The sequence below is a fragment of the Triticum aestivum genome, chromosome 5D, assembly GCF_018294505.1.
Source record: "Triticum aestivum cultivar Chinese Spring chromosome 5D, IWGSC CS RefSeq v2.1, whole genome shotgun sequence".
In the NCBI taxonomy this organism is placed as follows: domain Eukaryota; kingdom Viridiplantae; phylum Streptophyta; class Magnoliopsida; order Poales; family Poaceae; genus Triticum; species Triticum aestivum.
Window position 1 is genome coordinate 174,765,242 of NC_057808.1, and position 16,998 is coordinate 174,782,239.

Here is a 16,998-nt window from a genome sequence, read left to right on the forward strand (position 1 = left end):
GGGGCCCCGACGCCGGCTCAGTGGAGTACGGGTACCGGGTCCCCTTCGGTGGAATTCATGTCTTCATCGGCAAGATTGGAGAGCCGGGCCCCGAGCCGGATCTCCCCGCCGGTCTCATCGAAACGGCTCAGCGCGCACGACCCACCCGGGCCCGGCCTGCCTTAAAGCGCGCTTTTGTGGGATGCATCCACGGAGGGCCCTCTGATCCGTCTGGGTCTGGGGATGAGGCGGCCGCCGGCTCTGACGGCGAGTCGGCCGCTGATGAGTCAAACTCGTTGTACCAACTTCAAGATGGCAGGCTCATGAGTTATTCCGATGGCAACAGTATTCCGGACCTTTTTGAGCCGCCAAGTCAGGTTGGAGTTTTTATGGCTGGTGCACAGCCTGTTCAGAACCCCGCTGCTGGATCGGGAAACCCGGTGCCTTCTCCGGCTCAGGTGCTGATGGATCTCACGGACAAGATGACGGCCCTGTTAACCGCCGCGGTTGACCCGGCGGATCAAGCCCAGCATGATGCGGAGGTGGCACAGTTGAAACTGGATTTGATAAAAGCTAAAGAGGATCTTGCAGCAGAAGGAATCAGGCTGGCTGCGGAGCGGGCGGCTCTCGATGCCCAGACTCAGCTGATTCAGGCGCAGTCCTTCCAACTCACGATGGATCAGAACGCGGCCAATGAGGTCATGAGAAGGAGGCATCAAAAGGCTCAATCTCGACTCCCGCCGGTCTACGATCCGCGCAACCTCTTCAACACGCCAGGTGCAGGGTCTAGTCACCCGCCGGGGGTCGTAGCACCCGGGTCTGGACCCCTTGTTCAACCACGAGTGATGGGGCCTCCCCAGGGGCCCCCCGCCCCGCCTCAGTATGTGCCAATACCCCCGGGCCATTATAATAACCCGCTGGAGAACATGGTCGCCGCAGCGGCACGGCTGGCGGCTCTGCCCGTTGATGGCGACTCTCCGACGGCTATTGAGACCCGCCGGGTCAGAGAACTCCTCCAGACAGCGCTGGCGCAGCAAGAGGCGTACTCCTACAGCCGGGATAGGATCCATTCAACCCCTTGTCCAGGGCAGAGCCCGAGTTACAGCCGGCACATGGTCTCGGCGACCGGCTCAAGTAATGTCCGACGCCATGACCCGCCCCCTGGTCATGGCCCGGCTCATAATGGAGCCTTCTACGTAGCAGACCAAGCACGCCAGGAGGCGGAGCAGGCGCCTCAAGTAACGGCTTACCAGACCCCCCCGGCTTATCCGACGATGTCCGTTGATGCGGGTATCCCTACTAGAACCGGGGGTGTCCCGTGTTTGGTGCCAGCTATCCGTAATGAACGTCTACCCAAGGACTTCAAGGGACCTAGGAAGGTGCCTAACTATACGGCTGACTTACAACCCGCGGCCTGGATTGAGAGTTATGAGATGGCTATGGAGCTGCTGGAAGTCAGCGAGGCGGCCATGGCCAAATATTTCACCATGATGTTAGATGGAACTGCCCGCACGTGGTTGAAAGGGTTACCACCGAACTCCATTGGGTCTTGGGCTGAGCTGAAAGCCCGGTTCATTCAAAACTTCAAAGATACCTGCAGGCAATCTATGTCAATCGTGGATCTGACTAACTGTAAGCAGCAGGAGGGTGAATCCACGACCCATTGGGTTCGCCGGGTCAAGGAGATCATACATTCATCGGATAAGATGGATGCCGGCTCTGCAGTCTTAATGTTGGAACAAAACTGTCGCTTTGTGCCCCTAAAGATGAAACTCGGGCGGCTTAAGCGTGACTGTACTGATATGGGTACACTGATGGCGGCTCTTGTCAAGTACGCCGATTCCGATGGTACCAAGGATCCCCCTTCAGATGATGAAAGGACAGGGAAGGGAAAGAAGAACGGCAACGGCAAGGGTCCTCAGTTTAACCCGGGGAACCAAGGAGGAGGCAAGCGCAAGGCCGATGGCAGCCTAGAGTTTGTAGCCAACACCAACTCTCAAGGTAATAACCAGCGACGCAAGGGGAGGCCCCCTCCCCGAGGCGGCGGGTCAGGACCTTCTCTGGAACAGCTGTTGAATGAACCTTGTCCGAGACACGGTTCTAGAGAGAAGCCGGCGACTCATCTGTGGAAGGATTGTGCTATCATGAAGGCCTTTAAAAACTACAATGGTCCGGGTGGCGGCTCAGGCGCCGGCGGCTTTCATGGCCCGGGCGGCGGGTCAAATTCCGGTCCTCAGAACGGTCAAGGGGGCTTTAATCAACAGTCTGGTCAGGGTCATCAACAGCAACAGGGGGGCTATCAGACCAACCCAAAGCAGCTTAGCGGTGGACAGTATCACGTGTTCACCACTAGTTTGTGCAAACGAGACGAGAAGCTTCACAAGAGGGCTGTTAATGCTGTTGAGCCGGCGGTTCCACGCTACTTACGGTGGTCGGAGCAGCCCATAGTGTGGAGTAGGGAGGATCACCCTCCCCGGGTGGATAACCCGGGCCACCTGGCCTTAGTGGTGGCTCCTCAAGTGGGAGGCTATAAGTTCACAAAGGTACTCATGGATGGAGGCAGCAGCATCAACATCCTCTATTATGAGACTTTCCGTCGTATGGGGCTAGTTGATAAGAACCTCAGCCAGTCAAATACTATCTTCCATGGTGTGGTACCCGGTAAATCGGCTTATCCAGTCGGCAAGATCGAACTGGAAGTGGCCTTCGGTGATGAGAACAACTACAGGGTGGAGAAGTTGACCTTTGAGGTGGTCAAGATAAGAAGTCCTTACCACGCCATATTTGGACGGCCGGCTTACGCCAAGTTCATGGCACGGCCGTGTTATGTGTACTTACAACTCAAGATGCCGGGTCACAACGGGACCATTACGGTTCACGGCAGCCGGAAAGTGGCTCTGGAGTGTGAGGAAGGTGACGCGGCTTATGCAGAGTCTGTTTGTGCCACAGAAGAGTTGAAATTTTATAAAGACAATGTTGACCCAACAGATATGACCTCTCTGAAAAAGCCAACCACGGAGAATGAACCAGCAATGAAGTTTAAATCAGCTGATGAGACTAAACTTGTTGATTTTGTTCCAGGTGACTCGTCTCAGCAGTTCAGCATCAGTGCAAATCTGGACCCGAAATAGGAAGGCGCGCTCATCGAGTTCATCCGTGAGAATAGGGACATCTTCGCATGGAAACCTTCTGACATGCCAGGTGTACCTAGAGAACTCGCTGAGCACACTCTCAATGTTGATCCAAAATTTAAGCCGGTCAGACAGTTCCTTCGACGGTTTAACGAAGAGAGGCGGAAGGCTATTGGTGAAGAAGTGGCCCGGCTTTTGGCGGCCGGGTTCATTGTTGAGGTTTTTCACCCAGAGTGGTTGGCTAACCCGGTGCTTGTACTTAAGAAGAACGGCACCTGGCGGATGTGTGTGGACTACACGGACTTGAACAAGGCGTGTCCGGCTGATCCTTTTGCTCTCCCCCGTATTGATCAGATCATTGATGCTACGGCAGGTTGTGCACGCTTAAGTTTCTTGGATGCCTATTCCGGGTATCATCAGATTAAGATGGCAGTTAAGGACCAGGAGAAGACGGCGTTCATCACTCCCTTTGGAGCCTTCTGCTATGTCTCTATGCCCTTTGGGCTCAAGTGTGCGCAGGCGACTTACCAGCGTTGTGTACAGAATTGTCTCCATAAACAGATCGGGCACAATGTTCACGCTTACGTGGACGATATTGTGGTTAAGTCCATCAAGGAGGAAACCCTGATAGATGACTTAAGGGAAACCTTCGATAATCTCCGGGTCTACAAGATGATGCTTAACCCGGCCAAATGTGTTTTTGGTGTTCCTGCGGGCAAGCTATTGGGCTTCTTGGTTTCTGACAGAGGAATTGAAGCTAACTCGGAGAAGATCAAAGCTATCACTTCTCTAGCTAAGCCGGCATGTATAAATGATGTTCAGCGTTTGGCAGGTCGCATCGCTGCTTTAAGCCGGTTCATAAGCCGCTTGGGTGAGAAGGCTATGCCCTTATATCAGTTGATGAAGAAAACTGATAACTTTGTCTGGAATGATGCAGCTAATACCGCCTTTGAGGATTTGAAAAAGCAACTGGCAGAGCCCCCCGTCCTTGCTGCTCCGGTTGATAAGGAGCCCTTGCTACTGTATGTGGCGGCAAACACACGAGGCGTCGGTGTGGCTATGGTGGTGGAGCGTAAGGAGACGGGTAAGGAGCATCCGGTTCAGCGGCCGGTTTATTATGTCAGTGAGGTGCTCATTGAGTCCAAGCAGCGGTATCCGCATTGGCAGAAGCTTGTATATGGGGTGTTTATGGCAAGCCGGAAGCTTAAGCATTATTTTCAGGGTCATCCCATCACTGTGGTCAGTTCCGCCCCTCTCGGTGATATTATCCAGAACAGAGAGGCTACAGGGAGAATTGCTAAGTGGGCTATAGAACTTGGACCTCATGACCTTAAATATGTGCCACGCACTGCTGTTAAGTCTCAGGCCTTGGTAGATTTCATCAATGATTGGACAGAATCGCAAGTACCTGAGCAAAAGCCGGATAACACTTATTGGACTATTCATTTTGATGGGTCCAGGCAGCTGGAGGGCTCGGGAGCTGGTGTTGTCTTGGCTTCCCCTAAAGGTGACAAACTCCATTATGTGCTACGGTTGATGTTTCCTTGCACTAACAATGCGGCTGAATACAAGGCTTTGCTCCACGGTCTTCGGGTGGCTAAGGAGATGAGCTTAAGCCGGGTGAGGTGCTTTGGTGACTCAAACTTGGTGGCTCAACAAGTATCAGGCACCTGGGATTCTAAGGATCCTCTAATGGCGGCTTATTGCCGCGAGGTTGATGCCATTGCTGGGCACTTCCAGGGGTACCAAGTGGAGCATATTGATCGCCGGAGGAACGAGGCGGCGGATGCGTTAAGCCGGCTAGGCTCTCAGCGAAAGCCGGTGCCGCCTAACACTTTCCTGGATGTCCTGTATAATCCTTCGGTCAAGTTGCCTACAGAAGAAGATTTGGCCATCCCTGACCCGGAGGCGCAACTGGTGGCAGCTCTTCATGGCATACCAGACTGGACAATGCCATATCTGGCTTATATAAACCGGGGAGAATTGCCTGAAGAGGAAATTCTGGCCAGGAAAATAACCCGGCGGGCTAAGTCGATGATTGTTATCGATGGCGAGTTGTATCATCGCAGTGTTTCAGGGACATTTCAGCGTTGTATCTCCCCTGAGGAAGGTCAAGAGATCTTGCGCGAGATCCATGAAGGGGATTGCGGCCATCATGCCGGCTCAAAATCCCTTGTGGCCAAGGCATTCCGTCATGGTTTTTATTGGTTGACGGCTCACGCTGATGCGGAGGACTTGGTCAGTAAGTGTGATGGTTGTCAGAGGTTCTCCCGACGGGCTCATGTGCCGGCTCAGGAATTGAGGATGATCCCGATCACTTGGCCCTTTGCGGTCTGGGGGCTTGATATGGTCGGGCCTTTTAAACGGTCCAAGGATAAGAAGACCCACCTCTTGGTGGCAGTGGACAAATTCACGAAGTGGGTGGAAGCTGAGCCAGTTAGCAAGTGTGATGCAGCCACGGCGGTTCAATTTATGAAAAAGGTGATCTTCCGCTTCGGCTTTCCGCACAGCATCATAACAGACAATGGCACTAATCTGTCCAAAGGCGCTATGGAGGAGTTTTGTCAACGAGAGCATATCCGGCTTGATGTTTCTTCAGTGGCTCATCCCCAGTCCAATGGTCAAGCTGAGAGAGCTAACCAGGAGATTCTGAAGGGCATCAAACCCCGGCTTTTGGTCCCTTTGCAACGGACGCCGGGTTGTTGGGTGGAGGAGTTGCCCTCCGTCTTATGGAGCATCAACACTACTCCTAACAGGTCTACTGGCTTCACGCCTTTCTTCATGGTTTATGGGGCAGAAGCGGTCCTCCCTAGCGACATCCGTCACGATTCACCTCGTGTGGCGGCTTATGTTGAGACGGACAATGAACAGGCGCGCCAAGTTGCTCTGGACTTGTTGGATGAACAGCGTGATGTGGCAGCAGCCCGTTCAGCGATTTACCAACAAGACCTGCGCCGTTATCATAGCCGCCGGGTCAAAACCCGGGTCTTCCAGGAAGGCGACCTTGTGCTCCGGCTCATCCAGGATCAAACAGATGCACACAAGTTATCCCCACCTTGGGAAGGGCCTTTTGTGGTCAGTAAGAACTTGCACAACGGGTCATATTACCTCATTGATGTTCGGGAGCGTAAAGATTCGCGTAAATCTGAGGAGGAGACCCGTCGGCCGTGGAATATCGCTCAGCTTCGGCCTTATTACACTTGAGCTACCGGCTCTTGTGGTGTACATATTTATCTCAGACATATATATATTATGATAAGCAATAAAGCAGGACCTCTGTCCTTTTTTCTCCTCCAAATATACGTGTCATACTAATTTGAAAGGAGGATCCGGCTTATGATCGCATTCGAGTCTAGCCGTAAGCAGTAAGATCACTTGGGGGCTTCCTGTTCAAACATGGGTCGTATTCGAACCAAAGAGAACATAGCTGTCGATACCCATTTGATTGGCAAAGTGCCGAGCTCATTGGGAGGTTGCCTTTGGTCATATTTGAATCATAGTGTAACCCCTCTGAGAACCGACGTGGATCGTATTCGAATCAGCGTCGTTAAACAATTTTCAGAATCACTTGGGGGCTTCCTGTTCAAACATGGGTCGTATTCGAACCCAAGAGAACATAGCTGTCGGTACCCTCTTGATTGGCATCGCCACACCCATTGGGGGCTATATGATCGTATCCGAATCTTGGCTTAAACCCCTTTCGGGCCGGGTCTCTGGTCGTATTCGAACTGGAAGCCCCTAAGTTCCGATTTATCGCAAAGTCTACTCTGATTATGACAACGTGTGCATGGCCGGGTTTCGCTTGACCGGCTTAATTTTGGAGTTATCTTGTTAATTGAACATCCTGGATGTCATCAAGACAAGTCCATTAGAGTTAAGATACCAACCATGCTACCCGGGTCATTTAATCCGGAGGGTGGTAAGCCGTCTTGAGACTTGTGATTTACCTTTCTATGCAGATGCTTGAAGGTACTTTTTTAAAGGTTGAGAAGCACGAAGGATAATTATGACCCGGAGGAGCATCAAAAGAATGACTTCAAAGGATTTCAGCATTCATTACGTGCACGATGGCACGGCAGAGATAAATTGTTGCACTTATTCTATTACAAAAATCTTTCAAAGTTTCAAGGTGGAGCGTTGTTTGGTGAGCCGCTAGCCGGTTTATGACGCCTGCTGAGTTGAAGTCCCCGGCTCGTCTTCTGCTCCGGCTGATCCCAAGACTTCGAAGGTTGACGACTTCCAGTCGATGCCGCTGAGAGCTTCGAACTGGGCTTCTTCGTCAATTAACCCGGCCGGGTCAATCTCGGGGGCGAAGGTGTGCTGGCGAGCCGGAGGAATCAGACTGAGAGCTTCATAGCGAGGGGTTGGAATCCTCTGATTCTCCGCGTTGTACCCCGGCTGATACTTGGTTAAGTCGGTGTCGTTCCCGATGATGGTGGCCACCGGGCGTACAGCCTTCACACATGCCGCGAAATCCTTCTGGTCGAAGGTGGAGCCGTCTTCCTTCAGGCTCGGGTAACCCAGGGCGATGTCTGCCGGGTCTAGCTCCGGCAGGAATGCTTGGCCCGGCTCAGCGCGGCAATTGCTCCGGATCTTGCGGAGGCTCGGCGTAGCTCCTGGATCCGTTGTGGCAGAACAGCAAGCCGGCGCAGGACTTCGGCCAGATGGGTTGGTACCTCATTGGATAGGGCCACCACAGCTAAGGCGCGCTGTGACCCGGTGTAGAGTTGTTCCACCAGGGTGTACACGGCCTTTAACTTGGTGACCACGCTCTGGTTCAGGTTGGCACTCCTGGGACCTGTTTAAATAAAGATCAGGTAAGCCGGTGACAAGGATGAATTATAACATATACAGACTTGATGAAAGCCGGCGAGGTGACTTACCAAAGATAGCAGCCACCATCTGGGAAACCTGGCGCTTTAGGCTGGAGAGCTCAGCGGTTTTCTCATTAAGGGCCTTCTCCGCCTGTTCTGCCCGGGTCACCAGTGCGGCTTTCTCCTCAGCCCAGGCCTTCCGCTCAGCGTCGAATTCAGTCTTCAATTTCTCCTGAGCGGCGATGCTGGAGACAAACTTGGCATTCGCCTTCCGGGTCTCCATCTCTTGAGTTTTTAACCGGCTCTTGAGACCCGCAAGGTCCGACTCAAATTTCTTGCCAGTAGCCTGCATATATTTCCGGGTTATTAAACAGTCATTGTATAAGTCCCAAGCACTTTCCAAGCAAAGACACTTGGCACTTGGGGGCTAATGCATATTGAACGTGTTTATCTATGTACTGCTGGTTCAATTAAGTAAGCCGGACTCTAAGTCTATAACATATGCCAAGTATAAGTTATAGACTTGGGGGCTAGCATGATGAGGATCACTATGCGGAAAGTAAGAAGACAGCAGAAGGTTACCTCAGATTTCTGTTGGATCTGGTTGACCATGGCGATCTCGGCGTCCCGGCTCTTGTGAACTTGGCTGATGTAGCCTGAGACAAGCTCTCCAATGCTTAAATCGGTGTAGCCCGAGAGATCCAGATTCGCCCGGTGGGGTCGCAGCAGCTCCCCCTTCGCGGAGCATTGGGCCAGTGCGGTCGGCCTCCCCGGCTCAACATACTCCGTCCGGGTAATTACCACGTCCGGGTCGTTAGCCGGTGGGGTTGAGCCGGAGGCCTCCGGATTAGCTGACGCTTCGGTCGTTGTCTTGGTGGTCGGGGCAGGGGCTTCAGGCGCCGTATCCATGGGAATGGTGGCCTCGGAGGCGGCTGGTGGATCTTGAGCCGTCGTCTCCGGCTCAGGCAAGTCCGGCACTCCGGCTGACCTGGTCTTCTTTGTTCTTTTGGTGAGCTTTGCCTGGGCACTGAAAAGACAGAAGTGTTAGGTATACAAAAAGTAAGTACAGACAGATAATGTAAGGAGATTGTTATTACCCGGGTGCAGTCTTGAAGGCCGGCAGATTTGACTGCATGGAGTCACCCGAAGAGGGGGAGGTCTCCTGGTAATTGGAGTCAGAAGAGTTGAGTGGCTGGCGGATGACACCCGCCAACGGATGAAAAGGGTACAGGTGAGAAAAAACCTCAGTGCGGCGCTTCCTTGTCGCGACGGGTAACCCGGCGGAGAGGTCGGTGTCCTTGCGGGCCCGGGTGAGACGCCGGCTTTCGTGAACCTGCTGCTTCAAAAGAAATTGAGGGTCTTGATGAGCTAATGGATGAGAAAAGCTTACTTTCCGGGTTACCCTTCGGACTTTCAGCTGTGGCAAAGGCTCCGAGTCGGAGGGGAGTAATGTTACCTCTTCAATCACCGGGTTACTGGCGCCGGTGTCATCCTGTCAATAAGCAAAATGATGGTAAAGTGGACAGCAGCAAACAATAAATATGGCAAGAGTTTAAAGGTTTAAGGGTTACCTCTGACTCGGAGCTATCGCTTAATTGCAGCAGCTCCGAAGCAGTGGGTCTGTTTCCCTTTTTGCGAGGGGCGGCTCTCTTGGCGGCTTTCTTCGCCTTCCTGGCCTTCTTGGCCGCCTCATGGTCATACTTGACCCGCCAGAATTTATCATCAGCCTGAGAAATACAGTAATGAGTTCTTAGTAAGATGACAGGTAAAAAAAATGGAAAGGTTAAAGTCAGCGGCTTACCGCTGGGGCTGGATTGGTCTTGCAGAACGGGGCTAGCCCGGTTTTTCCACAGTCTGCCAGGCTCTCGTTTAATAGAGCCTTGGTCTCTTCTTCGGCAACGTCTTCTGGAAGGTCGTTGCGACTGTGCCTCTGCGGGTCATCCTTTCGCCCGGTGTACTCACACATTAAGCCGGGGCGGCGGCTCAATGGGATCACCCGCCATGAGATCCAGACCCGGACCAGGTCTATTCCGTTCAGACCGTTGCCTAGCAGGGCCTTGATCTTATTGATCGTTGGAAGCAGAGGCTGGCGTTCCGCGGCAGTCAGCTTGTCGGATAGCGGATGAGTCGGCTCCAGGCGCGTTGGGCGAAAGCCGGGCAGCGGGCTCTCATCAGCCGGGGACGTGTCTTGGCAGTAGAACCAAGTCATGTTCCAGTCCTTGGGGTGACTTGGCGGTTCTGCGTAAGGAAATAGACAGTCCCTGCGCCGTTGGATGGAGATGCCGCCTAACTCTAGACTTGGACCGTTTGCGCACTCGGTTTGGCGGTTCAAATAAAACAGCTCTCTGAAGAGCAGCAGACTCGGCTCTTCTCCAAGATATACTTCACAAAAAACTTGGAAGTTGCAGATGTTGGATATGGAATTGGGTCCTATATCCTGAGGCCGAAGGTCAAAGAAGTTGAGCACGTCCCGGAAGAATTTTGAGCCGGGCGGTGCGAAGCCCCGGCTCATATGGTCTGCAAAGATCACGACCTCCCCGTCCCTCGGCTGAGGTCTTTCTTCGGACAGGTCAGGGGCACGGTAGGACATCACTTCCTTCCTGGGCAGATATCCGGACTTAACGAAGTTGGCCAGGGTCTCATCAGTGACGTTGGATCTCATCCAGTTGCAAGTGATGGGAGCTTTGGGAGGCATGGTGACGGTTGGTGATCTATGATAAAGAGAAAGTGTCCGGGTTAATTATAAGCCGGAGTTTATCATTCAAACTACAATGACGGCTTATGAAGGGGACTAATGGTATGTATTGATATGGTGGGTTATCTAAGCCGTCGGGGCATTCAGGATGAGTTGGTCATCTACGGCTTACTGCGGTTAAGTCGGAAGATACTGCAGAGCATGGTTTTCTTTAAACCGGAAAGTTCTACGGCGCGTGTTTTCTTTAAGTCGGAAATATAAGCCGCCAAGATTCAAGGGCTGCGGTTTTTACTAAGTGTGGTAAAACAGATTTCATATATTACAGTAACTTTTTCGGATCAAAATGGTCGGGCAAGATGAAAATTTTCTAGACCTAAAGAAACAGAAACAGGAGAAGTTCTTAAGGTGGAACATGGTTTTTAAGCAGTAAAAAGAGGATTTTTTGCAGATGGAATGGGTCTCAAACCTCTACCGCAGTGGTTCTACGTGAGGTTAAAGATCAACTAACTACAGTGGCAACAAGAACTACCGAGTCTGTGGGCAATGGTGATGAACACGAAGAACTGAAAGAACCCTACCGCAGATCTGTTCTAACAAGGCAGAGAAGACTCACCGGAGTTGAGGAAGAGCGAAGGTCGCCGCCGTTATCTGGTCCGGGTCAGGGTGATGCAGCGGCCGGGTCGATGAAGAACAGGGGCGCGACGGCGGCGGCGGCGGCAGAAGCTCGGGCAGAGGAACGACAGCGCGAGGAAGAAGAAGGAGAGTGTGAGAAGAGAGTGCCGGGCCGGCCTATTTATAAGGCAAGTCATAAGTGGGCGCGATATTCAAGGAGACCACAGCGTGGTTATATCCCCCTCACGGCGCCTCGATTTTCGGAAAGACAGTAACAGCAGAGATCTGTTGCGGATCTGGCGGAGTAAAAAACGGACTTAATGGAGGATGACGTCACGGCGGATTATCCGGAGTCCGGAGGATGACGTCACACCGGGTTATGGCCTTTACACGAACGGTAAGCCGGAGATTTTTTCTGTCGGCAGAGTTGAAGATTGACACGAGCCGGCTCAAGTCAATCTGGGGCCTAATGTTCAGGATATAGACCTGGGAGTCACCCGCCAGGAGGGCCGGGTTACACTAAGGGTCATTGCCAGAAGCCCGGAGCTAAGTTTCAAGATAATGGGCCAGAGATGGGCTGAGACCCGGCGATGGCTTAAGGCCCGTAGTACAATCTTTATTGTTATAGTAGACTTGTAGTGTAAGGCAAGTATTGTTTAGAGTCCGAGCCGGACACTCTTATGAGCCGGCCGGGACTCTAAGGGCCACTGGGCATCAGCCTCCCTATATTTAGGGACGACCCGGCAGTGGTTTAGGGGCGACAACAACCTCATCGAGAACCGGGCATAGCTGTTTAGCTCCCTGGCGATCATAACCCTAATCAATAACACCTTGAACTGGACGTAGGCTTTTACCTTCACCGTAAGGGGCCGAACCAGTATAAACCCTCGTGTTTCTTGTCCCGCATAACCCCTTCAAGCTTCCTAGTTGCGATGGCTCCACGACTAAGTCCTAGCTCAAGGACATCTGCCGTGACAATTCCACGACAATACCCGAAGGAATTTCAAAGTAGACATTTTCATTTTTAGTGGGTTCAGTAGGTTCAGTAGGTTGAGGAGCAACTCTTTGCTCTATTGGTCGGGGTGAAGATACCCTGAACAAGCCCCTTAGAGGATTACTTTCCATAGTAACAAGTGACAATAAATTTCAGCACACTATATAAATTTTTCCTTACCAAATTCCACCTACCAAAGGCGCTTCACTCCCCGGCAATGGCGCCAGAAAAGAGTCTTGATGACCCACAAGTATAGGGGATCTATCGTAGTACTTTCGATAAGTAAGAGTGTCGAACCCAACGAGGAGCAGAAGGAAATGATAAGCGGTTTTCAGCAAGGTATTCTCTGCAAGCACTGAAATTATAGGTAACAAATAGTTTTGTGATAAGATAATTTGTAACGAGCAACAAGTAACAAAAGTAAATAAAGTGCAGCAAGGTGGCCCAATCCTTTTTGTAGCGAAGGACAAGCCTGAAAAAACTCCTATATAGAGAAAAGCGCTCCCGAGGACACATGGGAATTATCGTCAAGCTAGTTTTCATCACGTTCATATGATTCGCGTTCAGTACTTTGATAATTTGATATGTGGGTGGACCAGTGCTTGGCTGCTGCCCTTACTTGGACAAACATCCCACTTATGATTAACTCCTATTGCAAGCATCCGCAACTACAAAAGAAGTATTAAGGTAAACCTAACCATAGCATGAAACATATGGATCCAAATCAGCCCCTTACGAAGCAACGCATAAACTAGGGTTTAAGCTTCTGTCACTCTAGCAACCCATCATCTACTTATTACTTCGCAATGCCTTCCTCTAGGCCCAAACAATGGTGAAGTGTCATGTAGTCGACGTTCACATAACACCACTAGACGAGAGACAACATACATCTCATCAAAATATCGAACGAATACCAAATTCACATGACTACTAATAGCAAGACTTCTCCCATGTCCTCAGGAACAAACGTAACTACTCACAAAGCATATTCATGTTCATAATCAGAGGGGTATTAATATGCATAATGGATCTCAACATATGATCTTCCACCAAATAAACCAACTAGCATCAACTACAAGGAGTAATCAACACTACTAGCAACCTACAAGTACCAATCCCAGACTTAGAGACAAGAATTGGATACAAGAGATGAACTAGCGTTTGAGAGGAGATGGTGCTGGTGAAGATGTTGATGGAGATTGGCCCCCTCCCGATGAGAGGAGCGTTGGTGATGACGATGGCGATGATTTCCCCCTCCCGGAGGGAAGTGTCCCCCACCCTCGTGGCCAGGGTGTGGGCCCCCCCACCCTCGTGGCCAGGGTTTGGGCCCCCTCTGGTATTTCTTCCGCTCAGTATTTTTCATTTTTCCAAAAATAACTTCCGTGGAGTTTCAGGACTTTTGGAGTTGTGCAGAATAGGTCTCTAATATTTGCTCCTTTTCCAACCCAGAATTCCAGCTGCCGACATTCTCCCTCCTTATGTAAACCTTGTAAAATAAGAGAGAATAGGCATAAGTATTGTGACATAATGTGTAATAACAACCCATAATGCAATAAATATCGATATAAAAGCATGATGCAAAATGCAAAACACTGAAATAGGCAAAAAAAACAACAATTTGGGCTGGGCCTCCGGTTAATAGGTTAGTACCAAAAATAATTAGAAAGTGTATAATAAAACCCATTATACATCCAAAACAGAATATATAATAGCATGGAATAATCAAAAATTATAGATATGTTGGAGACGTATCAAGCATCCCCAAGCTTAATTCCTGCTCGTCCTCGAGTAGGTAAATGATAAAAATAGAATTTTTGATGTGGAATGCTACCTAGCATATTCCTTAATGTAATTCTCTTATTTGTGGTATGAATATTCAGATCCGAATGATTCAAGATAAAAGTTTAGTATTGACATAAAAATAATAATACTTCAAGCATACTAACTAAGCAATCATGTCTTCTCAAAATAACATGGCCAATGAAAGTTATCCCTACAAAATCATATAGTCTGGCTATGCTCTATCTTCATCACACAAATTATTTAATCGTGCACAACCCCGATGACAAGCCAAGCAATTGTTTCATACTTTTTATGTTCTCAAACTTTTTCAATCTTCAAGCAATACATGAGCGTGAGCCATGGACATAGCACTATATGTGGAATAGAATGGTGGTTGTGGAGAAGACAAAAAAGGAGAAGATAGTCTCACATCAACTAGGCGTATCAACGGGCTATGGAGATGCCCATCAATAGATATCAATGTGAGTGAGTAGGGATTGCCATGCAACGGATGCACTAGAGCTATAAGTGCATGAAAGCTCAACAAAAGAAACTAAGTAGGTGTGCATCCAACTCGCTTGCTCACGAAGACCTAGGGCATTTTGAGGAAGCCCATCATTGGAATATACAAGCCAAGTTCTATAATGTAAAATTCCCACTAGTATATGAAAACGACAACATAGGAGACTCTCTATCATGAAGATCATGGTGCTAATTTTGAAGCACAAGTGTGGTAAAGGGATAGTAACATTATCCCTTCTCTCTTTTTCTCTCATTTTTTTATTTGGGCCTTTTTTTATATGGCCTCTTTTTTTTCGTCCGGAGTCTCATCCCGACTTGTGGGGGAATCATAGTCTCCATCATCCTTTCCTCACTTGGGACAATGCTCTACTAATGATGATCATCACACTTTTATTTACTTACAACTCAAGAATTACAACTCAATACTTCGAACAAAAATATGACTCTATGTGAATGCCTCCGGCGGAGTACCGGGATATGCAAAGAATCATGAGTGACATGTATAAAAATTATGAACGGTGGCTTTGCCACAAATACAATGTCAACTACATGATCATGCAAAGCAATATGACAATGATGGAGCGTGTCATAGCAAACGGAACGGTGGTGAGTTGCATGGCAATATATCTCGGAATGGCTATGGAAATGCCATAATAGGTAGGTATGGTGGCTGTTTTGAGGAAGGTATATGGTGGGTGTATGATACCGGCGAAAAGTGCGCGGTATTAGAGAGGCTAGCAATGGTGGAAGGGTGAGAGTGCGTATAATCCATGGAGTCAACATTAGTCATAAAGAACTCATATACTTGTTGCAAAAATCTATTAGTTTTCAAAACAAAGTATTACGCGCATGCTCCTAGGGGGATAGATTGGTAGGAAAAGACCATCACTCGTCCCCGACCGCCACTCATAAGGAAGACAATCAATAAATAAATCATGCTCCGACTTCATCACATAACGGTTCACCATACGTGCATGCTACGGGAATCACAAACTTTAACACAAGTATTTCTCAAATTCACAACTAATCAACTAGCATGACTCTAATATCACCATCTTCATATCTCAAAACAATTATCAAGCATCCAACTTCTCTTAGTATTCAACGCATTTATAAGAAAGTTTTTACTAATCTTGGATGCCTATCATATTAGGACTACCTTCTCAATTTAAGCAAATTACCATGCTGTTTTGTCGGACTCTACAAATAATATAAGTGAAGCATGAGAGAACAATAGTTTCTATAAAGCAAAACCACCGCCGTGCTCTAAAAGATATAAGTGAAGCACTAGAGCAAAAACTATATAGCTCAAAAGATATAAGTGAAACACATAGAGTATTCTAATAAATTCCGAATCATGTGTGTCTCTCTCAAAAGGGTGTGTAAAGTAAGGAAGATTGTGTTAAACTAAAATAAAAGACTCAAATCATACAAGATGCTCCAAGCAAAACACTTATCATGTGGTGAATAAAAATATAGCTCCAAGTAAAGTTACCGATGGACAAAGACGAAAGAGGGGATGCCTTCCGGGGCATCCCCAAGCTTTGGCTCTTTGGTGTCCTTAGATTTACCTTGGGGTGCCTTGGGCATCCCCAAGCTTAGGCTCTTGCCACTCCTTGTTCCATAATCCATCAAATCCTTACCCAAAACTTGAAAACTTCACAACACAAAACTTAACAGAAAGTATCATGAGCTCCGTTAGCGAAAGAAAACAAAACACCACTTCAAGGTACTGTATTAAACTCATTATTTATTTATATTGGTGTTAAAGTTACTGTATTCCAACTTCTCTATGGTTTATAAACTATTTTACTAGCCATAGATTCATCAAAATAAGCAAACAACACACGAAAAACAGAATCTGTCAAAAACAGAACAGTCTGTAGTAATCTGTAACTAACGCAAACTTCTGGAACTCTAAAATTTCTACCAAAATAGGAAGACCTAAATAATTTTTTTATTGATCTGCTGCAATTGGAATCAGTATTATATCACGTTCTGGTAATTTTTAACAATTGTTTTCGTGAACAGAAAGTTTCTGGAATTTTCAGCAAGATCAAATAACTATCATCCAAGAAGATCCTATAGGTTTAACTTGGAACAAACACTAATTAAAACACAAAAATAAATCTAACCAGAGGCTAGATGGATTATTTATTCCTAAGCAGAAGCAAAAAACTAAAATAAAATTGGGTTGCCTCCCAACAACATAAAAGCAAGGATACATCTAGGTATTGCCATCTTTGGTAGGCAATCCATAGTGGCTCTCATAATAGATTCATAAGGTAATTTAATCTTCTTTCTAGGGAAGTGTTCCATGCCTTTCCTTAACGGAAATTGGAATCTAATATTCCATTCCTTCATATCAATAATTGCACCAATCGTTCTAAGGAAAGGTCTACCAAAAATAATAGGACATGAAGGATTGCAATCTATATCAAGAACAATAAAATCTACGGGCACATAGTT